The sequence below is a fragment of the Aythya fuligula genome, chromosome W, assembly GCF_009819795.1.
Source record: "Aythya fuligula isolate bAytFul2 chromosome W, bAytFul2.pri, whole genome shotgun sequence".
Lineage (NCBI taxonomy): Eukaryota > Metazoa > Chordata > Aves > Anseriformes > Anatidae > Aythya > Aythya fuligula.
In genome coordinates, this window is record NC_045594.1 from 674,112 (window position 1) to 700,796 (window position 26,685).

Sequence of the window (26,685 nt, forward strand, 5' to 3'; positions counted from 1 at the left end):
AAAAGTTAGGCTATTCGGGCAATAAAATGGAGAAGCATGATCTGACTCTACTGGTGTCTGTCGTGCTTTCGGCTGTGCTTCCTGCAACATATGGCGCCCGAACAGGCTGAGACCCGAACAGGCTGAGGCCGGGACATCGGAGCGGCGCCGGGACACCGGAGCAGTGCCGAGACACCGGAGCGGTGCCAGGACATCGGAGCGGCGCCGTGAGATCCGAGGCACACGGCAAGCCGACCACCGCACAGAGAGAAGCATTGAAACACCCTACTAACCGACCTGGGCAACGGCCTCGGGGTGAGAAACGGGACGCGGAATCGCGGGGGGACGCGGGAAATTTGAAGTAATCGCATGAAATTGAAGTAATCGCGGTGCGATATGGGACATCCGAGATCGAGTTGCTACGGGAGACCAGAGGCGTCAGTGGACAACGGCAGCCGACCCTCACCGTGTGGCGAGTCGGCACAGAGCAGAGGGACGGACATCAGGACCCTGCAGCCTGTCTGACATGACCATGGAGGCAGCGGCGGCAGCGGCAGCAGCGGCTGTGCTGCTTCTCTCTGGCATTCTTTTTATAAGAGGTTTATCTTGCAATGCAAAAAAGACTATTCGTCCCCAGATCGGTGTTATGTTTCTGGATAAGATTCCGTGGGGTTGCCACATTCTACAGATTACTAGTGACAATTTAGCTCTATTGCGGGGCAGGAGTGCAGAGACGCAGATTACACTGCCAAATGACCACCGGCAGGCTCGTTCACAAACAGCTTCTAGGGTTGCAGCTGGCACGGCCTGCAGCCGTATAGGAGACGTTACACTCTCTTTCCTAACTAGTAATCATGTGTCTCATCCATTTGTGGTGAATGGTCAGTGGCAAAAAGAAAAGAGGGAGAGTAAGGGGCGACAAAGACAGAAACGGTACCAGGAGGATGCCACTGACACTAACAGCATGGGTAATAGGAGTAGTATAAGTGACACAGGTGCGGGGCACTCTGCCTGCTGCTCGCCCTCGCCAGCCTGTGCACTGCTGCCGACGGTGCTAGAGCAAAATGTGAAGACTGCTCAGATGGCAGTGATGAGAGTGCTTGTGTGAAGAAGACGTGTGCTGAATCTGACTTTGTGTGCAACAGTGGTCAGTGTGTGCCAAACAGATGGCCGTGTGATGGGGATCCGGACTGTGAAAATGGGTCTGATGAGAGTGCTGAGCTGTGTCATATGAGAACATGCCGGGTAAATGAAATCAGCTGTGGTCCTCAGTCAACCCAGTGTATCCCAGTGTCCTGGAAATGTGATGGTGAAAAGGACTGTGACAGTGGAGAAGATGAAGAGAATTGTGGCATTGTGACTTGTAGTGCAGCAGAATTCACATGCAGTAGTGGGCAATGTATTTCCAAAAGCTTTGTCTGCAATGGTCAAGATGACTGCAGTGATGGTAGCGATGAGCTGGAGTGTGCACCTCCTACCTGTGGTGTTCATGAGTTTCAGTGCAAGAGTTCTACCTGCATCCCTATCAGCTGGGTGTGTGATGATGATGCTGACTGCTCTGACCACTCGGATGAATCTTTGGAGTAGTGTGGCCGCCAGCCTGCACCTCCAGTGAAGTGTTCTACGAGTGAGGTGCAGTGCGGCTCAGGTGAATGTATCCACAAGAAGTGGTGATGTGATGGAGATCCTGATTGCAAGGATGGAAGTGATGAAATTAACTGCCCTTCTCGGACCTGCAGGCCAGACCAGTTCAGATGTGAAGATGGGAACTGTGTCCATGGGAGTAGGCAGTGCAGTGGTGTGAGAGACTGTCTGGATAGCACTGATGAAGCAAACTGTAACAATGTTGTTCAGTGCTCTGGACCTGGCAAATTCAAGTGCAGAAGTGGAGAATGCATAGATATCAATAAAGTGTGTAACCAGCAGAGAGACTGCAAGGATTGGGGTGATGAGCCCCTGGAGGAATGCATCATAAATGAATGTGACTGTCCAGCTGGGTTTGAGTTTGTAGACAAGAGAAACTGTGGAGACATTGATGAACGCCAAAACCCTGGTATCTGTAGTCAAATCTGTATCAACCTGAAAGGTGGCTACGAATGTGAATGTAGCCGTGGATATCAGATGATTCCTGCTACAGGAACCTGGAAAAGGCCATACCGGTACAAAAACACAAATAACACCTGTGATTACAATGACGCTGCTAAGCAGGGTTTAGGGGTTTATGGCACGGAGACAAGGGGTAACAACTACAGTGTTTGGAACAATTGTACAGCTTTGGCCTTACCTCCTGAAGTGCTTCTGATTTGTGGGGATGGGGCCTGGCAAGGTATCCCTGCAAATGCTATCAGATGTCCATGTTACTTAGATAAACTCATTGTATTTGCTCCTAGCTTGTTACAGTTGCGTGAGATCACCAGACATAAATGGGCATTGCTTGCACCGGATTGCAATGATAATGTTGAATTGTGTGGGGTTGCAGCTAGAGCGGCATTGGCAATTTCAGTGCCTGGAGTGGCATCTGCGGCCGCATGTAACAACTTAGAAAAATTGGTATGCTGGGCCGAGAGGCAAGCCTATGCCACGACAGAGATACTTGAGGAGATGTTACCAGATCAAAATAGTCTGCGACATCTGCTTTTACAGGATCAAGCTGCTATTGACATCTTGCTTTTGGCCCAAAGGAATGGGTGTGAGGACTTTAAGGGAATGTACTGTTTAAACCTTTCTGATCATAATGAGTCAATTCACAAATCCATTACTTTCCTGAAAGAGCACATGAGAAAGATTCAATATGGTATCAATCCTTTCAATCAATGGTTCACTGACTTGTTTGAAACAAGGTATAGATGATTGCTGGGTTTAGTCACAAGGGGATTAAGGATTTGGTTTATGGTGGTGGTAATCATCCTTGTGTGTTGTAAGTATAGCTAAAGAGTTACTTGTAAAACTGCTGTGTTGGGCTTGGTTTGCTCAAAAGAAGAAGGGGGAATTGTTGAGGGATTTCTTGAAACAGCAAAAATCCCATGGCTTGCTGTAGCTGAGCAAACCAAGCTACCAGGGCAACTATGAGAAGTTCCCATGACAGTGTTCCCACATCGCCCAATTGAGGAATTCAGAAAAATATTGTTACCAGTAGCTGGCTTCAAGGACAAGGTCTATGTGACTGCTAATCACAAGGGGTTGTTTTCTTGCAGGTGGGGTTGTTTTCTTATAGTAGTTTGTCTGAGTGCTTTTGACCAATAATCTTGTGTGAAATACTGTCCACCCCTGTTAAGTTCTCTATAAAAGTTAGGCTATTCGGGCAATAAATGGAGCATGATCTGACTCTACTGGTGTCTGTCGTGCTTTCGGCTGTGCTTCCTGCAACAGACCAGTAAATTGTGTGGTCTAACTTATAACAATTTGGTGCCGTGACTCGGATGAAGGCAATCTGATTGAAAGACCTTCGGAGGGGGCGCCCCGCTGATTTCAGCGGCCTTCGCTAGGACTATTTTCATTCAAATCCTTCACCGACGAACCCAAAATTAGACACAAGCAAATAAAACCGGTAAACCCCAGGCAACCTTTGTGCACGAAGCCTGAACGAAGACCCACGGGGTGGGTAAGTATAGGCCGGTGTTCTGTTCGGTTGGGGTTGGGTATCCCGGAACACAACAAACGAGACGTCCAATTGCGGACGAAGCGAGTGTGGACCCCTCGGTAGTGCGGTTCGCACATCCCGTGAGGGACTGGGCCACGAAAAGGGGGAAGCGATCCATGCGTGTGTGTGTGAAGGTGTTCCGGAAGATGGGACAGAAGAAGAGTAAGCCTTCTGGTCCCATGGGTGGGGTGACATCTGATGTTAGGTTACCCCAGGATTAATGATTAAAAATTGGGAGGATTCCCCTTTTAGGCGGGGAAGGAATAAAGTAAAAATGATACATTATTGTGTTGAAGTTTGGGGTGGTAAACAGATTCGAGGAGACCACCTTTACTGACCTGTATTTGGGTCTTTTGAAGATTGGGTTTGTCAGGTCTAAATATTTATGTAAACTCAAAGGAACCCTTTAGCCTGGAAGAAAGTGAGTATGCGCACCTCTGGATAAATTCAGATACGAGGACGCATCTATATCCTCTAAAAGAAAAAGGAGGGCAGGATAAAAAGAGAAAGGACTTAGAAGTCCCGACACCGCCCCCGCCCTATATTCCACCGCCTGCACCAACGGCTCCCGTCCTTAATGGACTCCCCGAATCAGCTAATCCAGGAGAATCGGAATCGGATCATGAAACACAGGGGCCGGTAACCAGAAGCAGGGCAAGAAATCAGAAATCTGCTTTAAGGGAGGGATTATATCCCCTACGAGAAATAGTAATTGGGCGGACCCCAGCCAGGAATGGAATATGTGGCCATCCCCATTAACTCTGGGGATGTCCGAGATTTTAAGAAAAGGACAGGAGGAGGGTAAGCGAGCTTTAATGGTTTCTGGCATAATGTTTGCAGCTGCTGAAGAATAATTCTAACTGGAATAATAACTGTACATTGTATATTGTATATATAAAAGCCCGGGCATTTTTTGTTAAAGTATTCTTTTATACATATGTTAATATGTAAATATGTAAATATAAGAACTGCCATTGAGGTGTATGTCTAAGGGAACAAAATTTGCCCAGGCATATTATCGGCTCATCAGGTTTAAATGTCCTCAGTGTAATTGTCAACAGGCAGTTAATTTACAGTGGTCTGATTTTACTTGTGTATCTATATATTGTGAATTTTGGAGGGATTGGGATTGACTAGTAAAGAGCTTCTAGGAAAACAGTGGAATATTAACCACTGTAGATTACAATAGGAAAAGTTCAAAGCAAAGAAATCCTGAGGAAAAGCCCCCTAGGATGTATACTAACACATTGGAGGGATATAGTGGGGTGAGAGGGTACAGAAAGTAAAGAACTCTTATCAAATATTGTAATCAATGGTGGCCACTTTATAAACTAGAGGATGGAGCAGAGTGGCCCCTAAATGGAACTATTAATTATAACACCATATTACAGTCAATGTTGTTTTTGTGGAAAGAAGAAAAATGGGATGAAATATGGTATATTGATTGATATGTTGTTTCAGTATCTTGGAGAGAAAAGGTATGGAATTAAGTTGGACTCTGACTGAGCCTTTGGTGCTGGTATTAGAAAAGTACGGGCTGAAGAAAGATAAAGGAAGTGTTCAAAGGGTTGCTGAAGGTGTTAAAGGTGTGGCATGTAGTATTTAACAGAGCTGTTTGAAATTGAATGAGCAGGGAAAGGTGATGTAGGCATTATCTAAGTAACAGTCTAGAAGTTTTGGTATATTTGCATATTTGCTGTGGTGTTTGTTCAGTTTCCCAAGCATCGGGAAGGGGGGAACAGCCTGCTCCACCAGGGGCCTCTCCAGCAGCCGCAGGGGGGCTTCGGCTCCAGCGCCTGGAGCGCCTCCTCCCCCTCCTTCTGCACTGACTTTGGTGTCTGCGGGGAGGTTTCTCGCTCTCCCAACTGCTGTTGAGCAGCAGGTTTTTGTTTGTTTCTTTGTTTGTTTGTTTTCGTGGATGTGCTCTCACAGAGGCACGGACTGTATTGCTCATGGCTTGGCTCTGGGCAGCAGTGGGCCCCTTTGGGGCCAGATGAAATTGTCCCTTACCTACCACGGGGAGGTTTCTGGGTTTTTCTCACGGGGGCTGCCACTGCAGTTTCCCACTCCCCCCCCCCCCCGCCCCCCCCCCCGAACCCTGCCATCAAACCCAATACACTGGGGCAGTTAAGTCATTACTGACTTGTAAAGCATCAGGGATTAAATTAACTAATGAAACCCTAAATGTGATGGGGGTAGAAGGTACTGGGATAACAGTGCCACTTTTGGGGAATACTAAGCTGAGACCAGGGGATAAAATGATCACTGGGCAATTATTGTATGTATCCAAGGCGGAAACTAACTTGTTGGGAAGGGATTTGATGATTAAATTGGGCATTCAACTAGTAAATTGTTAGACTGGAATAACAGTGTTATTAATGGAGTGCTCTCAGGCCCTGAGAGCAAACATATATTCACCTCTGACTGGAAAGAGCCTGAAATGGGGGTGGAAGCAACAATATAGGTGGACAATTTTACCTTAGGGGTTTACAGGGCCACCTATCTATTTGGGTAAATTCTAAAAAAGATTTTGGAGCAATTACAACCTCCCAAGGAGGTATTAATGTTACAAATATGTGGATCATTTTAAGGAAAATCGATACTCCCCGATGGGAGAGAAATGCTGAATAAAGTGATAATGAGGCAAATATTAACTGTTTTACATCAGAAGAGTCATTGGGAGGTGCAAGCAATGTGTGATGTTGTTCTAAGAAAGCATGTCTGCGTAGGAATATATACTTTAGGGAAGCACACATGCAGAGGATGTACTATATGTCAAAGGGTAAATAAAAAGGTCTTCTGTAACCTATCTAGAGGGGGATGGGAGCCAGGGCTTTGACCTTTCCAAAGTATACAGGTAGACTTTACTGAGTTACTTGTTTGTCCTAATTGACCACGTGACTGAATGGGTGTAAAGCTTTACTGCAAGGATTAAAGCAGGCCTTAGAGAGTGAGTGGGATTTTCACAGCCCCTGGCACCCCTCCCCTTCTGGGAAGGTAGAGCGAATGAATGGTGAAATTAAGAAACAACTAACAAAACTTATGCTGGAAACAAAGGCTTCTTGGCTAAAATGCTTACCCCTTGCACTGTTAAACATATGGACGCAGCCCAGAACTGATGTAGGAATTTCTCCTTTTGAAATTGCCGAGGCGATCGGCTCCGGGGCAGACGCGTTCTGCAGCGGAGCGGGGGATCGGGCCAGGCAGGGCTAATTTTTTCCAGCATCGAGCCTACTTGAGGGAGCCGCCAGGACCCGGCAGCCCTCGTGAGGGAGGCTGACGAGGCGAAGGCGGAGCCAGCAGCGCCCCCTCCCTGGCCGTTCAAAAGCAGCCCCTAGGGAGCACGAGCGACCAGGAGCGCGGCGAACAGGGCGTGGCGCGCCAGAAGGGAGTGGCGCGGCAGTTAGCGCGGCAGTTCGCACAGGCAGGGCGCGCAGGAAGGGCAGAGCGCTCCCCCTACACACAAACAACACCTCCTTAACAACAGCCGTAGCTAGGTGATAATGGTCGCCACCAGGCACGGCGCGCTCTCCAGAAAGTCGGTACACACGCAGACCGACTACCCGTTAAAAAATGCAGCAGTTCAGGTCACCGGATGCAAGGAGTGTCTGAGCCTGTTGCTGCCATCGGCGGGAGGCAGAGAAACTGTGTGCGTGAGGTGCGAGCAGGTGGATGATCTGGTCCGCATGGTGGCGGAGCTCAAGGAGGAGGTGGAGAGGTTGAGGGCCATCAGGGAGTGTGAGCGAGAGATAGACTTCTGGAGTAACTCCCTGCAGGGCCTCAAGGGGAGGTGCCGAGGTGAGACTCCTCAAATGGGGGCGGACCCCCTGCCCTGTCCCCGTCGGGCAGAGGGAGGGGATCTGGGAGCTGAGGAGGAATGGAAACTGGTCCCTGCTCGACATCGCAGGCGATGCTCTCCCCTTCCGGCCCCACCTTCCCAGGTGCCCTTACGCAACAGGTTTGAGGCCCTAGAGATTGAGAGGCCGGTGTGTGAGGAAGAGGTAGCAAATGTTCCCAGGAGGATGCCTGGGGCGAGGAGGTCAACTCCGCGCCTCAGGACTGCCTCCACCAAGAAAGACAGGAGGGTTATTGTTGTTGGTGACTCGATTCTTAGGGGAACAGAGGGCCCTATTTGTCGGCCTGACCCTACCCGTAGGGAAGTCTGCTGTCTCCCTGGGGCCAGGGTCAGGGACGTTGCCAGGAAGCTTCCTAACCTGGTACGCCCCTCTGACTATTATCCTCTTTTGATAGTCCAGGCGGGCAGTGATAACATCGAAGAGAGAAGCCTCAAGGCTATCAAAAGGGACTTTAGGGGACTGGGTCGGTTAGTGGATGGAGCGGGAGTGCAGGTGGTGTTTTCGTCCATCCCTATGGTGGCAGGGAGGGGTTCAGAGAGGACACGGAAAGCCCACCTGTTAAACACGTGGCTCCGGGACTGGTGCCAACGCAGAAATCTTGGGTTTTTTGATCATGGGGCACTTTACTCAGCACCTGGCCTGATGGCCGCAGACGGGTCCCTATCTTTTAGGGGAAAAAGGATCCTGGGCCAGGAGCTGGCAGGGCTCATTGAGAGGGCTTTAAACTAGGTAGGAAGGGGGATGGGGCTGAGGCTAGGATTGTTGGGGCTGTGCCAGGGGGAACGATGGCAAGGCCGGAGGATAAGGCAATGGCCCAGCTGAAGTGCATCTACACCAATGCACGCAGCATGGGTAACAAACAGGAGGAGCTGGAAGCCATTGTGCTGCAGGCAGGCTACGACTTGGTTGCCATCATGGAGACGTGGTGGGACCAGTCTCATGACTGGAGTGCTGCAATGCCTGGCTATAAGCTCTATAGAAGGGACAGGCAGCATAGAAGGGGTGGTGGTGTGGCTCTCTATATTAGAGAGTCTTTCGAGGTTGTAGAACTCGAGGTTGGGAATGACAAGGTCGAGTCCCTTTGGGTTAGGATCGGCAGGGACAACAAGGCTAGTGTCCTGGTCGGGGTCTGCTATAGACCGCTGAACCAGGATGAGGAGACGGATGAGGAGTTCTACAGGCAGCTGACAGAGGTTGCAAAATCATCAGCTCTTGTACTCGTGGGGGACTTCAACTTCCCTGACATATCCTGGAAGCACAACACAGCCCTGAGAAAGCAGTCTAGGAGGTTTCTGGAGAGCGTGGAAGATAGCTTCCTGACGCAGCTGGTTAGTGAGCCTACCAGGGGAGGTGCCCCGCTAGACCTTCTCTTCACAAACAGAGAAGGACTGGTGGAGGACGTGATCGTCGGGAGCTGTCTTGGGCAGAGTGACCACGAAATGGTGGAGTTCACTATTCTTGGCGAGGCCAGGAAGGGGACCAGTAAAACCGCTGTATTGGACTTTCAGAGGGCTGACTTTGAGCTGCTCAGGACACTAGTTGGTGGAGTCCCTTGGGAGGCGGTTCTGAAGGGCAGAGGGGTCCAGGAAGGCTGGGCGCTCTTCAAGAGGGAAGTCTTAATGGCACAGGAACGGTCTGTTCCCACGTGCCCAAAGACGAGCTGGCGGGGAAGAAGACCGGCCTGGCTCAACAGAGAATTGTGGCTTGATCTTAGGAGGAAAAAGAGGGTTTATAAGCTTTGGAAAAGTGGGCAGGCCACTAAGGAGGACTTTAAAGAAGTAGCGAGGCTGTGCAGGGACAAAATTAGGAAGGCCAAAGCTCATCTGGAGCTCAATCTGGCTACTGCCGTTAAAGATAACAAAAAACGTTTCTATAAATACATCAACACAAAAAGGAGGACTAAGGAGAATCTCCATCCTTTACTGGATGCGGGGGGAAACTTAGTTACAAGAGATGAGGAAAAGGCGGAGGTGCTCAATGCCTTCTTTGCCTCAGTCTTTAGCGGCAATACCGGATGTTCTCTGGATACTCAGTACCCTGAGCTGGTGGAAGGGGATGGGGAGCAGGATGTGGCCCTCATTATCCATGAAGAACTGGTTGGTGACCTGCTATGGCACTTAGATGTGCACAAGTCCATGGGGCCAGATGGGATCCACCCAAGGGTACTGAGGGAACTGGCAGAGGAGGTAACCAAGCCACTGTCCATCATTTATCAGCAGTCCTGGCTATCAGGGGAGGTCCCAATCGACTGGCGGCTAGCAAACGTGACGCCCATCTACAAGAAGGGCCGGAGGGCAGACCCGGGAAACTACAGGCCTGTCAGTTTGACCTCAGTGCCAGGAAAGCTCATGGAGCAGATCCTCCTGAGAGTCATCATGCAGCACTTGCAGGGGAAGCAGGCGATCAGGCCCAGTCAGCATGGCTTTATGAAAGGCAGGTCATGCCTGACGAACCTGATCTCCTTCTATGACAAAGTGACGCGCTGGGTGGATGAGGGAAAGGCTGTGGATGTGGTCTACCTTGACTTCAGCAAGGCTTTTGACACCGTCTCCCACAGCATTCTCCTCAAGAAACTGGCTGCTCTTGACTTGGACTGGCGCACGCTTCGTTGGGTTAGAAACTGGCTGGATAGCCGGGCCCAAAGAGTCGTGGTGAATGGAGCCAAGTCCAGTTGGAGGCCAGTCACTAGTGGCGTCCCCCAGGGCTCGGTGCTGGGGCCGGTCCTCTTTAATATCTTCATCGATGATCTGGACGAGGGCATCAAGTGCACCCTCAGTAAGTTTGCAGATGACACCATGTTAGGTGCGTGTGTCGATCTGCTTGAGGGTAGGAAAGCTCTGCAGGAGGATCTGGATAGGCTGCACCGATGGGCTGAGGTCAACTGCATGAAGTTCAACAAGGCCAAGTGCCGGGTCCTGCACCTGGGGCGCAATAACCCCAAGCAGAGCTACAGACTGGGAGAGGAATGGTTGGAGAGCTGCCAGGCAGAGAAGGACCTGGGAGTGATGGTGGATAGTCGGCTGAATATGAGCCAGCAGTGTGCTCAGGTGGCCAAGAAGGCCAACGGCATCCTGGCTTGTATTACGAACGGTGTGACCAGCAGGGCTAGGGAGGTGATCGTCCCCCTGTACTCAGCTCTGGTGAGGCCGCACCTCGAGTACTGTGTTCAGTTTTGGGCCCCTCGCTACAAGAAGGACATGGAGGTGCTTGATCAGGTGCAGAGAAGGGCGACGAAGCTGGTGAGGGGCCTGGAGAACAAGTCCTACGAGGAGCGGCTGAGGGAGCTGGGCTTGTTCAGCCTGGAGAAGAGGAGGCTCAGGGGCGACCTTATCGCTCTCTATAGGTACCTCAAGGGAGGCTGTAGCGAGGTGGGGGTTGGTGTGTTCTCCCACGTGCCTGGTGACAGGACGAGGGGGAATGGGCTTAAGTTGAGCCAGGGGAGTTTTAGGTTAGATGTTAGGAAGAACTTCTTCACTAAAAGGGTTGTGAGGCACTGGAACAGGCTGCCCAGGGAAGTGGTGGAGTCACCATCCCTGGAGGTCTTTATAAGACGTTTGGATGTAGAGCTTAGGGAAATGGTTTAGCGGGGACTGTTAGCGTTAGGTCAGAGGTTGGACTCGATGACCTTGAGGTCTCTTCCAACCTAGAAAATTCTGTGATTCTGTGAAATGCTATATGGTATGCCCTATGACTTGGAATTGCCACTTGATCACCCTCAATTCTAATTAAGACTTGGAAAGAGACTTTTTTTTTTTTTTAACACCACGATGTGGAAGGCCCCTATGTTGTTTTGCTTACTACAGAAACAGTCGTCCGGACTGCGGAGAAAGGATGGACACATGCCAGCCGTGTTAAAGGACCCATCTATGACGAGAAGTGGGAGATCGCTCCAGGAAACAAAGACCTGAAGCTCACATTGCGACGAACTCGATAGGTACTGTGGGTTAAGGTAGAGGCTCTTCCCTGAAGAACACTACTGCTGCCGAGAAGAACTAAAACCTCGTAGTTGGCTGCAACCCAACTGACAAGTGAGGCAGAGGAGTGAATAAGTGGGGAAAGAAATGGGCCTCAGCCATTCCTATCGGTATTTGGGGGTTCTCGCAGTGATTTCATCCTGCATAGCGACTCAACACCACCCCCACCAACCTTTTAAATGGACTTTAAGTCGATTCAAAGATCAACAGGTTATTGCAACCCAGATAACATCGGGGGGGCCAAGCTTTACTTCTACACTATGTCAGCTGATCTCGAGGCCCCGATGCTGGGAATATATGGGATTTTATTTCTGCCCAAGTTCTAACCCGGGAAAGGGGTACTGTAAATGCCTGAACGTGTATTATTGTGCATACCGGGGGTGTGAAACCATTGCTACAGACTGGACACTCGGGGCTGGTCGGGATAAATTCTTACAAGTGGAATATGGGCTGCAAGGTTGTAACCAACAATTGGATCCTTGTTACAGGTGGCGAGGGCATGGTATAGGTTATACAGGAACCTTCCACGGAAATAAAGAAATATGCAAGGTTCTATATATAAATATAACAAACTTGGACGATACTAGCTGGGTACTAGGAAACATGTCAGATTTTACGAACACGGAACAGATAGGGGAGGACTCATACTAATAAAGAAGGAAAAACCCGAGACTTCCAAGGTAGTCGGGCCTAATAAAGAGTTACTAGGGGAAGGTTTGGTTGTCCAGACTGTAAATATACCTGGGACTGCCCAACCTACTACAATGTTTTCTAGTAAGTCGACAAAGTTATCCTTTCCCACACTGCTTCCAAACATTGTGAAAAAAAAAAAAAAAAAAAAGGGGTTGTACCCGAGAGTAGTATGTGGAAAGTTATAAATGCTAGTTTCCAGGTACTAAATCAAACTAATCCTGAGATAACTGAAGGGTGCTGGCTATGTGTAAGTGTTAAGCCCCCATATTATGAAGCTACAGGAGATATGGGGAGGTCTGAATATTCAAATGAGTTAAATCCTTCCAAATGCAGTTGGGGTCAGGAAATCGGGAGAACTTTGACTCAAGTTACGGGAAAAGGTAGATGTATTGGCACAGTTCCAAGAGATAAAAATGATTTGTGCCATGTCACTGAAAAAATGGACCAAACACACAAATGGTTAATTCCTGCAAATAACACTAGGTGGGTATGTTCATCGTTAGGAGTCACTCCTTGCCTATCTTTAAAATTGTTTAGCACATCTCATGATTTTTGTGTACAGGTGGTCATTATACCAAGGATTCTATACCACACTGAAGAGTATATGTATACCCATCACACAGTGGCTGAATACCATCTGGTAAAGAGGGAGCCTATTACGGCCGTCACCTTAGCCACTTTAATGGCTCTCGGGGCTGCAGGTGCAGGAACTGGAATTGCTTCCCTGATAAAACAAAGCCAGGAATTTACTTCTCTGCACATTGCCGTAGATGAGGATCTGGCCCGTATAGAGCAGTCAATAACAGCTCTGGAAAAATTGGTTAGGTCATTATCCGAAGTGGTACTCCAAAACCGTAGAGGGTTGGATTTGATTTTCTTACAACAAGGAGGACTGTGTGCAGCCCTACGTGAAGAATGTTGTGTATATGCAGATCATACTGGGGTGGTATGGGATACAATGACTAAATTGCGGGAAGGATTAGAAAAATGCAAAAGGGAACATGAGGCTCGTCAGAATTGGTATGAATCCTGGTTTAATTTACTCACCTTGGCTTACTACCCTGCTATCAACCATAGCAGGGCCCCCTTGTTGTTACTTATATTAACACTGACTTTTGGACCATGTATATTCAATCAAGTAATCGCAATTGTGAAAAGTTGATTAGAAGCTGCTCATCTTATGCTTGTGCGTGCTAAGTATGAATCTCTTGAGCAAGAGGAGGACAACGCAGAAACTTTGATGCTCAGCAAGCAGATATTGCAAAAATTCAATGAACAAAATATGTTAGAAAAAGAAAAAGGAGGGATTGTGATAAATTAGTAGGGGTTTGTTCATTGTCCTTGAGAATTTAGAGAATCTACTGAGGAGATAAGGTTTCACAACTCACGGCATTGTAACATGGGGACAAAGCAAGACATCCTAGGCTTGACGTCAGGCATTTAGGCTTGACGTCAGGAGGGGGTTCTTCACAGAGAGGGTGGTTGCACACTGGAACAGGCTCCCCAGGGAAGTGGTCACTGCACCGAGCCTGTCTGAATTTAAGAATAGATTGGACTGTGCACTTAGTCACATGGTCTGAACTTTTGGGTAGACCTGTGCGGTGTCAAGAGTTGGACTTGATGATCCTTAAGGGTCCCTTCCAACTCAGGATATTCTATGATTCTATGATTCTATGATTCTATCCTGTTTTGCCCCCACCTGAACACAAGCACAACGCATGATCACCGGAGGAAGAATAACGACCCCCAACAACAGACTGCGCAGTCTCAGGACAGGTCTCGACAAGTCGACAAGTGGACAGGTCTCGACAAGTCGACAGGTCTTGACAGGTCTCGATAAGTCTCGACAAGCTGGAACTTCAATGCTATAAAACAGCAACACTGGAAAGGGGAAGTTGCGTGCCGTGGTGGAGCGGAGACTCCCCAGCCGCCCAGCGCTGTTTTGCTTGTGTCTGCTTACTTGATTAATAAAATAATTTCAATAGACCAGTAAATTGTGTGGTCTAACTTATAACAATATGTACCAGGGTGAATTCTTGCAAGGCCAGCACCCAGCTGTCTCCCAGCAGCTGTCCCCACTGCTGGCCTGCGACAGTGCGGTGCCCACAGACAGCATAGGAGGTGTTACATATGGAGTGGTAATTCGTGTCGAGAAAATGGTTGATAGTAATAAAGAAGGGGGAGGTTTGGGAGTGTGGCCATGGGGGTTGGCAAGCCCCATGGTTGAGATAACATTAGACTTAACGATGAGGCCATCAGGAATATAAAAGAGTTTAGAGGGAACAAAGAAGGGTGATTCAGGAGACTCCATGCAGTCTCCGGTTTCTTGTTCTCCAGCCATTAAGGCATGGAAGTTGCTGGGTGTTTGCCGTTGTTGTTATATGCAAAGTTGTTTGACCAATGAAAAGTTGTTTTGAAAAGAACTGCTGTGGGGAGAAGGGTATAAGAGGGGAGCCTGCCCTCAAAAAAAAAAAAAAAAAAAAAAAAAAAAAGCAACACGATGTGATGAAGTTATGTCATCAATAAAGAAGCAGAAAGAAGGAATGGAAAGGAACAGGCTGGCAGAACGGAGACCAGGACGGGAACAGGCATTTTGATCGCCTCATGAAGATAGGTTCGGCCAAACTCAGCAAACTGCTCAGAGAAGCTCGTACAGAAAGTCGCTGGAAAGAGGCGCACTGGAGCTGGAGAGAAGCTCAAACTTAGAGAAGCGGACCCGCGCACACAGCTGCCCCTCGCTGGTAAGCAGTTGCGCATTATGGGTGTGAGAAACACTCCGTAGCCAATAACTTAGGCTCAGGCGAGGATCTCAGTGAAGTAGTAATTTATTCGCGATTGCAATGGCGGGCGCCCCACAAGCAGGAGAGAGCGCATCTACTAGTTCCAAAACACAGTTTATATACCTTTTGATGGCAGGACCCTCCCCTGTTTCCCCACTGAGTGGGTAATCCAGATTCACAATCTATCTGATGCTTCACAAACAATGCATGGCCTTCAGTCGCCGGCCTGTTAAATTTCAAATTTCTTTTGACATTTTTACTGCTTGAAGTGGTAATGTTTCTTCACTTATCTGACTTGACTTGACACCGTGATTTTCACCTAATTGTCCTAAGGAGTCTGATTGTCTGCATTTTACAAGGTCGCCTGCTAAACTTTCTTATCACTGTAAGCATATCTCAGTACCACATTCCCTCCTTCTAAACAATGTAACTCTGCAAAAACAACATTTCTATTCCCACAATTCCCCCCTTTTCTTTTTTTTATAAACTGTTGATTTTTGCAAAAACTCTTTTTATTTTTATTTATTTATTTATTTTAAGTGTAATTTGGTAAATATCTTCCTCTTCTTCACTTTCTTTGCTCTCCATTTCCTCTAATATCATTTTATCTGAGTAGGGTGGTGGATCTATGGTCATTTGTTTCAATAATGTGGTTTCAATTAACCGCTGGACAAGTCCCCTTACACAGGGGATAACGCAACAGCCAATAGCTGTCAAAACTCCTGCTACTATAATCAAGGATGTAAATATGGACATTACCATCCCTTTCCATTTACCAAACCAAGATTTCAACCATCCTGTGATGGAAGTGTCTGCTCCTGAATTTTCTGCTAATTCATTGGCAAGGGTGGTAAGCCCTTGCAATGCTCTTGTTACTGTGCCATCCGGGGCAGTATTGTTACGGATAAAAGTACAATGGTTGCCCAGCATCACGCATACACCACCCTTCTCCACAAGCATCATATCTAATGCTATCCTGTTTTCCCAAGCCATTTTGCTGATGGCATCTAGTTGTTCAGCGATTCCTCTCATCACATCCTTGGTATAATTGATGAATCTCTGCTGATTATAATAGAAATAATTAATCCAATCCACATTTTTATTGATTGTTACCCACCAGAACAGTAACTCAAACCCTGCAGCAATTTAATTTCTGGCTTTATATTCATCCCGAACTCCTCTAGGTACCCCAACAGAATCTATGTATACTCTATCATCAAATGATATTCCTAAGCCTCCTTTACTTCTTCTGGGTATTTGTGATGTTTCTCTTTCAAATGCCAGGGTGAAGGGTATAACTGATTGAACAAGTGCACAAGTGCCTTCCCAATTAGATGGTAGGGTGGACCGTAAGATCTTCCCTCCACTGTACCACCAGAGATCTGCCCTGGGGATCTCAAGTCTTGAGCAGTTTCCCATCAAGTCCTTGGAAGCACAAGGCAAATTCTCCCAGATGCCAGGTAGCACTCACACCCTGCCGTGAGAGGCAAGCTGTATGGTTACCTATAGCTGTAGAGAATGCAGGGGGAACTGATTAAGGAGGTATTGGGGAGGTATTGGGGAGGCAAGGACAATCCCCAGACATGGACTGTATATCTCGAAACAAGACACTGAAACTCATGATAAGGAAGCGGCAGACGGACAGAGAAACAAACGTAAGGACTATAAATCTCAAAACTGGACATTGGAATTCATTATAAAGATACAACAAACGGAAGAATTGGCAACAACCAGCTCTCGCAATTAAGAAACATGCCAATTCAGCAGATTCTTGACCAAAGGTGAAAAGTACACTGTGAGGAAGACTCGGGGTCTTCCTCCCAAAGACCCCTGCCCACGTCCCAAAGACCCCTGCCCACAATTCTTGGAAGGCTCTACGCAGGCGCAAGGTGCCAAAAGTCTAATTAGCATGAGAAGAGAGGGAAGGCGGGGATAGGTAATGCATATGTATAGGCGCTTGTAGAATATTGATAGATTGATTGTATAAATTCAAGACTGCTTTCTGCTTTGGGTATGCACGATAGGTGGAGAGATCCCCCGTGCATCCAGCGCTGCAATAAAGAATATACCACTTAAAGGAATTTCGGCTTCGATCTTTGAATCAATCTGGCACCCCAGATGGGACGACCTCTCTGCCGGACCGCAGGACCCGCTGGGGACAGGACTCCCTAGGGTACCCCCGGGATTTCCCGGAGGGACTCCTCGACTCACCGGATCACTGTGGAGGCAGACAAGGACCCCATCATTGTAAGTGAGTATATTCTTTATTCTGGTTTGGTTTTCTGGTAGACCGGTCATCTGGGACTGTCCAGTAAGTCGGAAGGTGACTTCTGCAGGACAGTATTTGGTATATACTTTGTGGTTAGTACCACAAGTATATCTGGGGACCTTGGGGTCCATCTGTATCTGGAACTGTCTGTAAGTCAGAAGGTGATCTTCTGCGAGGCAGTGTTTGGTATATACTTTGTGGTAAGCACCATAAGTATATTTGGGGACCTTAAGGAAAGAGCTCGCTTTAAGGTCCATCTGGAATTGTGTTGTCTATTTCGGTTTTCTGACTCATGGAGTATGGTATTTAACTCTGGTTATTGTTACTGCGATTTTGGCTATTTTCCTGGTGGTAATAGTAGGTTCGTGGCATTGTTATAAGAAAGATATCGTTACGGTGTTACACAGTTCGGTTTTCTGACTTATCGCATGTGGAATTTGACTCTGACTATTGTTATTGTGATTTTGGCAATATTGCTGGTAATAGTAGTTTTGTGACATCGCTACTGAAAGATAATGCGTGCCCGTATTTTTGTGAGTGATACGTTTTGTGATACGCTTTTGCAAGTAACATGTGTATTCTGAAAGTGTAAACTGGAAAATGGGGGGGCAAACAAGCAGTGAAATTTTAAAGAAAAGTGTGTTAGGATGTGTTTTAAGTCACTGGAAGGATATTGGAGGATCTGCCGGTGGAAGTGTGAACAGGAAAACATTGATAAAATATCGTAATCAGTGGTGGCTGCTTTATAAGCTGGAATGTGGAGAAGAGTGGCCCCTAAATGGAACTTTAAACTATAATATTTTGCTACAGTTAATGTTGTTTTTTGAGAAGCAGAACAGGATGAAATGTTGTATACTGATGTTTCAGCATCTTGGTGGGAAAAGGTACGGAATTAAGTTGGCCCCTGACTGAGCCTTTGATGATGGCATTAGAGAAGTACAGGCTGGAGAAAGATAAAGGAAGTGTTAAAAGGGTTGTTGAAAGTGTTAAAGGTGTTTGAAGTTGAATGAGCAGGGAAAGAGGATGTAGGAATGTTAATAGTTCTGCCTCTGCCCGAGGCAGAGATCTTAAAATCCCGGGTGTTAGCCCTTTAGGGCAAAGGGACCATGATGGGTCCGAGAGAGTTGTCACAGAAACAGAAAAGCAGTTAATTCTTAAAACAACCTGAGTTCATGTGCGAGCTCAGATTGCCGATGGGACCGCTCAGGGAACTGTGGACAATTGCATTCCCCTGACCGACCCCCACTAAGACCCTAATCATCCCGAAAATTATGAACGGTTAAGTAAATACTAAAACCTGGATGAATTGGGAATTGAGAATATGCTTCCAACAAGGTCTAAAAGAAACCCCTATGGAATTTTTAGACCAACTCTGAAATGTAATGAAAATAAATAAATAAATAAATAAAACAAAACGGTTTGGACCTGGCTTCGGAGGACAAATTGACTAGCCTTTTCCTAGGGTAATTGACCCCTGATTTCAACAGGAATAATGGGGACCTGGGGAATCTACCCTAGCGGATCCTCCACTGGTTATAATGAAGCTAGGGGAGGAATGGAAGTGAAATTTCTTATTGATATGGGGCAACGTATTCAGTTCTAAATCAAGCATTAATGCCTTCACAGAATTATTATGTTAGGGTAAAAGGTGTGTCGTGGTTTAACCCGGCCGGCAGCTAAACACCACACAGCCGTGTGCTCACCCTCCCCCTCCCTCTCTGGGACGGGGGAGAGAAATGGAAAGTGAAGCCTGTGAGTTGAGATAAAGACAGTTTAATAAGACAGGAAAATAATAATAATAATAATAATACAATGATGATAATAGTACTACTACTAATAATATGTACAAACAAGTGATGCACAATGCAATTGCTCACCACCCGCTGACCGATGCCCAGCCTAACCCCGAGCAGTCCGGCCCCCTCCCCCTGGCTAGCCACCCCTATATGTTGTTTAGCCTGACGTCAGATGCTATGGAATACCCCTTTGGCTAGTTTGGGTCACCTGTCCTGGGTCTGTCCCTTGCCAGCTCTTACTGCACCCCCAGCCTGCCTGTTGGCAGGACAGAGCAAGAAGCTGAGATGTCTTTGGCTTGGTATAAGCACTGCTCTGCAACAATTAAAACATCGGGGTGTTATCAGCACTCTTCTCATCCTAAGCCAAAACACAGCATTCTACCAGCTACTAGGAAGAAAATTAACTCTGTTCTAACTGAAACCAGGACAAGGTGTAACCGAAAAGACTTATTTTTGTGAACCTTTGAAGTACAAGTTAGGGAAACAATGGGGCATACACAGATTTTTATATATGCCTAGCTCCTCATGGGCACTCTTAGGTAGAGATTTATTAGAGCAAGTAGGAGCAGAAATTGTCTTTGAAAAAGGGAAAATGGAATTAAGAATAGGAGAAGAACAACTAACAAATGTGTTAAGCTTGGCACTAATACAAACTGACCCTAAAAGTGAAATACCTTTAGAGATCACAGATCAAGTATGTCCAGGAGTTTGGGCTACTGAAACCCCTGAAAGAGCTAAAAATGTGACCTTAATAATTATTAAATTAAAGCCAGGACAGAAACCCGTTAAGGTTAAGTAATATCCTTTGAGGATAGAAGATAGGAAAGGAATTAAAGAGATAATTAATAAATTTTTACAGTATGGATTATCGATTGAATGCGAATCAGAATACAATACACCCATATTGCCAATTAAAAGGCAGATGAAAAAGCTATAGGCTAGTTCAGGATTTGAGGGCCATAAATAAAATCACTGAGGATATACATCCAGTAGTGGCAAACCCTTATACTTTGCTGACTAAATTAAAGAATAGTCAAGTCTGGTTTACCGTACTGGATTTAAACGATGCCTTCTTCTGCCTAGGCTTAGCCACAGAAAGCCAAAACCTATTTGCCTTTGAATGGGAAAATCCCGATTCAGGCAGAAAGACGCAGCTTACGTGGACATTACTACCTCAAGGATTCAAGAATAGCCCCACTATTTTTGGAAACCAATTAGCAAGGGAACTCGAAACATGGATGCCTCCGGACACTGAAGGTGCTTTGTTACAATATGTAGATGATCTCTTAATAGCTACTGAGACTAAAGGGAGTTGTATTCAATGGACTATAAGTCGTCTTAATTTTCTGGGTTTAAATGGATATCAAGTCTCTTGACAGAAAGTCCAGCTGGCTCAACAAAGTGTGACCTATCTGGGATTTGAAATTTCGGAAGGACAACGAGAACTAGGAACTGAACATAAGGAAGTCATTTGCCAGACTCCAGAACCTCAAATGGTAAAGGAGCTACAAACCTTTTTAGGAATGACAGGTTGGTGTCGCCTTTGGATTTATAATTATGGACTATTGGTAAAGCCTCTATGTGAATTGATAAAGATTAACCAGTCAAAGTTAGTCTGGACTGGAGAAGCACAAAAAGTCTTTAAACAACTTAAACAAGAATTGATGATTTTGAAATATCAAGCAATATTGGTAGAACAGGACAACTTGGAAATTGTGATAACTAATATTGTGAATCTAGCCTCTTTTCTTAGTGATGCTCCGGCACAGCCTGTGATTCACGATTGTTTAGAAACTATGGAGACTGTGTATTCCAGCCGACCAGACCTTAAGGAGGAGCCCATGGAAGATGCGGAAGAAACTTGGTTCACGGATGGGAGCAGTTTTGTTATGCAAAGACAACGTAAAGCTGGATATGCTATAACAACTACTCAGCAGGTAATCGAGTCTAAGCCTTTACCCCCTGGAACATCAGCTTAAAAGGCAGAGATAGTTGCTCTCACGAGAGCATTGGAACTGGCAGCGGGAAAAAGGGTAAATATTTGGACAGATTCTAAATATACATTCGGCGTGGTACATGCTCATGGAGCAATTTGGAAAGAACATGGATTGCTGACCGCTCAGTGAAAACACAAAGTATGCTGAAGAAATTTTAAAATTGTTAGAGGCTGTAAAACAACCAGAAAAGGTAGCTATCATGCATTGTCAGGGACACCAAAAGGGGAACACCGATTTTGAAATTGGAAATCGATTGGCAGAGGCTAAGCAGGCAGCTGAAATAACTGAGGTGAAGGCATTGTCTTTGATACCAGACGGTAAAATCCAAACTATATCCAAATTATACAAAAGAAGACTTAAAATTAATTGAAGATTTGAAAGGTAAAATGAAACCAGATGGATGAGTATATTTAAAAGATAACCACATAGTAATACCCTCTAGTTTGACATGGCCCATAGTTCTTACAGAACACAATAAAACGCATTGGGGAGCTGGCACACTGCATAAGAGCCTGAGTCAGACATTAGTGGGACGATATGATAAAACAAGTAACTCAACAATGTAGCATTTGCTTACACAATAACCCCAATACCAAGAATAGAATAAAATTTGGAATAATCGGTAAAGGAAATTATTCGGGGCAACAGTGGCAAATTGATTTTTCAGAACTCCCTAGAAAAGGGGGATATCATTATTACTGGTTCTGACTGACACGTTTTCAGGAAGGCCTGAAGCCTTTCCCTGTCGAACAAACAAAGCAAGAGAAGTGGTTAAAGTCTTGTTAAATGAAATAATACCATGCTTTGGGATTCTAGTAGCAATGTCTTCTGATAGAGTTTCACATTTTTGTGCACAAGTGGTAGAACAGATAAGTAAGATTCTAAAGATAGATTGGCAACTGCATACTCCTTATAGACCACAGGCAAGTGGACAGGTAGAAAAATGAACCATTTAATTAAACAATAAATAGCTAAAATTGGATAAGAAGCTAATTTGTCATGACCTCAATCCCTCCCTTTAGCATTACTTGGAATTAGAGTTAAACCTAGAATAAAAGGGAATTTGAGTCCCTTCAAAATCTTATATGGAAGGCCATAGCAATTTCTATTTAGTGGAGAGGACGTAATGCAGTTAGGATCAGAATATTTATATGCTTATATAACTGAACTTCAGAAACAATTAAATAAAGTACATAAATTTGTTTTAGGGACCAGGGCTAGAGGGTTGGATCAACCAATCCACCCCTTTAAGCTCGGGGATTATATATATATAAAGACTTTTTCAGGACAACCCCTACAGGAAAAATGGAAGGAAAGTGGACAGAACCATACCAAGTATTACTGACAACACACACCGCCATTAAGATTAAGAAGCAAGCAGCTTGGATCCACAATTCAAGGGTGAAGAAGGTCCCGGCGAGGATATAGACCACCACTCCAATTGGACCAACAAAATTACGGTTTTCCAGATCCTAATGATTGCAGGGGTGCGGTTCTCGGATTCAGGGTGGGCAACTTGGGATGAGAACTTACACCTGACCTTAATACAAACAATTTCTCAAGTAACTAATAAGACGAACTGTTGGGTATGCACCCATCTGCCACAGCATGGGAATAAGGGTGTATCGTTAATCGGGATTCCCTTGCCTGCAAACTTATCTTGGACTAATTTGTGGGAAAACACATCTTGGGGTCGAAAATATTAAGAAGTTTTGGAACTAGAAGTGAATAGCTTTGTGCTGTTGGAATCTTACTATGTATGTGTACAAAGGTGTAACCCACCTAGGGGTATGGGGAAATAGGATTGTATAAATACGGATACTACTTATGTGGGAAATCAGACATCTTGTAATCGAACAATTGATATTAGTACGACTAGCGGCTGGGCAAATTCAACCAGCTGGCCAGTACCAGAAGGAAAAGGGTGGTATTGGCTATGCAATGATACAGCCTGTAAGGTCTTGCCTGAGAATTGGAAGGGAACTTGCACTCTTGGAGCGGTAGTCCCCAATATGACAGTACATGATGTAGTGCCTCGAGGTTACTTGAGAAATCATATCCGGAGAATCAGATGAAAAATTAACAATACAATGGTAGAGAGACACACCCCTTTTCATAGTTTTGTGTGATGGTTTATCACATGGTTAGGAGTGAGTGAATTGGAAAAGGCAATAGTTAATATTTCTGCAATTATAGAGAAGTTAGAAAACAAAATTCTGTATGCTATAAAGGCTCAACAAGAAGAGATATCTAGTTTATCACAGATAGTATTACAAAATCGGATGACCCTAGACTTGTTACTGGCCACTCAAGGGGGAGTCTGTACAGTAATAAACACAAGTTGTTGTATGTATGTAGATCAGAGTGGAAGGATCTCTACCGACCTGGAAGAAATATGGAAGCAGACAAGGGTCCTACATGAGATCAGTAAAGATGATCTTTCATGGAGTTTTAGTGAAATATGGAATAAGTTAACCTCCTGGTTGCCCAATTTTCAATGGTTGAAACAAGTGTTCATTGCTCTAATCGCATTAGTAGGGTTAGGAATATTTGTGTGCATGTTGTTTAGATGCCTGCTTTGTTGTGTTACTGTAAATAATGAAAGTATCTGATGCAAAAGAATTTGCATGGGAAAAGAAAAGGGGGGATTGATTAAGGAGGTATTGGGGAGGTATTGGGGAGGCAAGGACAATCCCCAGACATGGACTGTATATCTCGAAACAAGACACTGAAACTCATGATAAGGAAGCGGCAGACGGACAGAGAAACAAACGTAAGGACTATAAATCTCAAAACTGGACATTGGAATTCATTATAAAGATACAACAAACGGAAGAATTGGCAACAACCAGCTCTCGCAATTAAGAAACATGCCAATTCAGCAGATTCTTGACCAAAGGTGAAAAGTACACTGTGAGGAAGACTCGGGGTCTTCCTCCCAAAGACCCCTGCCCACGTCCCAAAGACCCCTGCCCACAATTCTTGGAAGGCTCTACGCAGGCGCAAGGTGCCAAAAGGCTAATTAGCATGAGAAGCGAGGGAAGGCGGGGATAGGTAATGCATATGTATAGGCGCTTGTAGAATATTGATAGATTGATTGTATAAATTCAAGACTGCTTTCCGCTTTGGGTATGCACGATAGGTGGAGAGATCCCCCATGCATCCAGCGCTGCAATAAAGAATATACCACTTAAAGGAATTTCGGCTTCGATCTTTGAATCAGAACTGTGATATTGCTATCATGCAAGAAACAGCAAAGAGAGACTTACAGGCCTCATTTCCCCAGGCAGTCTTTTCTTGGTACAATGCAATCATACATCGCATCCCTTGGGAGTCTTTGGTCCACCCCCATGGGAAGGGCACTATCTGGGCAATCGGTCATCCCGAGGCACAAGCATAGCAGTAGCTACGATTGAGACTCTGGACAGTATATTTGACCCATTCTATCCAGGCATTCACGTCCCCATACCCTGTTTGAATCTCAAATGTTTGAACTGCCACATTTCAGAGGGCCTCCTGTTTTCTCTCCTGTTTTCTCCTTGAGTTTCTCCCTTTCTCTGATGGCAATAGAGGATTGTTTCCATACAGCTATTCTCAATCTGGCTGTTGTGTCTCTCCCAGTTATTTGTTCTTTCTGCTCAATTGTCATTGGGCATTTAAATCTCCACAAGCTAACACCTCACAAGCATCAAACGTGACGGCTTGTGGTACATAACCCTCTGTCACAGTCACCCATATTTTGATGGGGTATCCCGTTTTTGCTATTATCTGGTCATGCCTTTTCCAAGTTACCAATTGACCAAGGCCTTCTCTGAGGCCTAGAATCACTAAAAACAAAATTAGTAATCAATTTTTCCCTGTCATTATTTTTAAACCTTAGGTTTCCAAATAATTATCGATACAAAAATAAGATGTACACTACTACTATAACAACCCCCCCCTTGGGAGCACTGCAGTTCGCTATAGGTCTGTCCTTTCTCTCAATCACAAGTCACACTCGTTAGTTACCTGTGAAAATAAAAGGTTAGTTTACAATTGTAAGCTCTTATCCTGCTCAGAGTCCACTACGAGATTTTTCTCTTCAATTTCAACTTCCAACAAGTCTTTTGTAGGAACAGCTTCCCAGGTACTAGTGTCGACAGATGCCTTCACTCAAGTATAGTGAGTCCAACCTTTTTCCGCAGTTCTTACGGCTGTTTCAGTGGTCAGTAATTGTCCTTCCCATTCAGGCCGGAGTTGACTCTTTCCAGGTCCGAATCAGGACCCAGTTTCCTGGGTGATGGTGGTGAATGGGGAATTCCAAAGGTGGGGTTTGAGCCAACAACCCACAGGTCCTGAGAGATGACAAAGAAGAAGACAACCCCAGAATACAGTTCTTAAGGAAACTCTCTTGTTTTGAATTGTGGTATCTCATCCCTTCTGCCCAGATAGGGCAATCTGAACAGCATCTCATATGGTGAAATTCCTATATCCTTTCTTGGTGCTGTTTAAACCTGTAGGAGTAAGCATTTTACCAAAGGAAGTTGGGTTTCTAACACTAGTTTAGTTAATTGCTTCTTTAATGTCTGATTCATTCGCTCCACCTTCCCAGAAGAGGAGGGGTGCCAGGGGCTGTGAAAATCCCACTCAATCTCTAAGGCCTGCTTTAACCCTTGCAGGAAAGCTTACACCCATCTAGTCACGTGGTCAATTAGGACAAACAAGTAACTCAGTAAAGTTTACCTGTATACTTTGGAAAGGTCAAACCCCTGGCTCCCGTCCCCCTCTAGATGGGTTACAGAACACTTTTTTATTTACCTTTTGACATATGGTACATCCTCTACATATGTGCTTCCCTAAAGTGTATATTCCTACACAGACATACTTTCTTAGCACAACATCACACATTGCTTGCACCTCCTAATGACTCTTCTGATGTAAAACAGTTAATATTTGCCTCATTATCACTTTATTCAGCATTTCTCTCCCATCAGGGAGTATCGATTTTCCTTCAGACTTCATGGCTCCTGATTCCTTAAAAAAATCTTTCTTTTAAAACTTTTTAGTTCTTTATTAATTTTCAACAATTCCCTGAATCCTCTCTGCATTTATTCTGTTTTCCTTCAGACATTAGATGCCTTAAATACCTGTCTTCTCTTTCTCCATATTGTAATTTATTTATTTATTTATTTATTAATACTCCCAAGCCCTGCTTTCCCAGAAAGTTGAATAGCTTGTTAGTAGCTTTCTTCACAACTCTTTTCTCCTGTCCTGACAATAGAAAACGATCCACATATTTGTTAACATTAATACCTCCTTGGGAGGTTGTAATTGCTCCAAAATCTTTTGTTATTTAAACTGACCCAAATAGATAGGTGGCCCTGTAAACCCCTGAGGTAAAATTGTCCACCTATATTGTTGCTTCCGCCCCCATTTAAGGGTCTTTCCAGTCAGAGGTGAATATACATGTATGTTTGCTCTCAGGGCCAGAGAGCACTCCATTAATAACACTGTTATTCCAGTCTAACAATTTACTATTTGAATGCCCAATTTAATCATCAAATCCCTTCCCAACAAATTAGTCCTTGCCTTGGGTACATACAATAATTACCCAGTGATCATTTTATCCCCTAGTCTCAGCTTGGTATCCCCCCCAAAGTGGCACTGTTATCCCAGCCCCACTTTTTAGGGTTTCATTAGTTAATTTAATCCCTGATACTT

At 45.5% G+C, this 26,685-nt stretch overlaps 1 pseudogene; it reads left to right on the top strand.

Annotated features, from left to right (window-relative positions):
* The first annotated feature begins 978 nt into the window (after positions 1–978).
* On the top strand, positions 979–11,410 carry LOC116501263 (annotated as a pseudogene).
* The last annotated feature ends 15,275 nt before the right edge of the window (positions 11,411–26,685 follow it).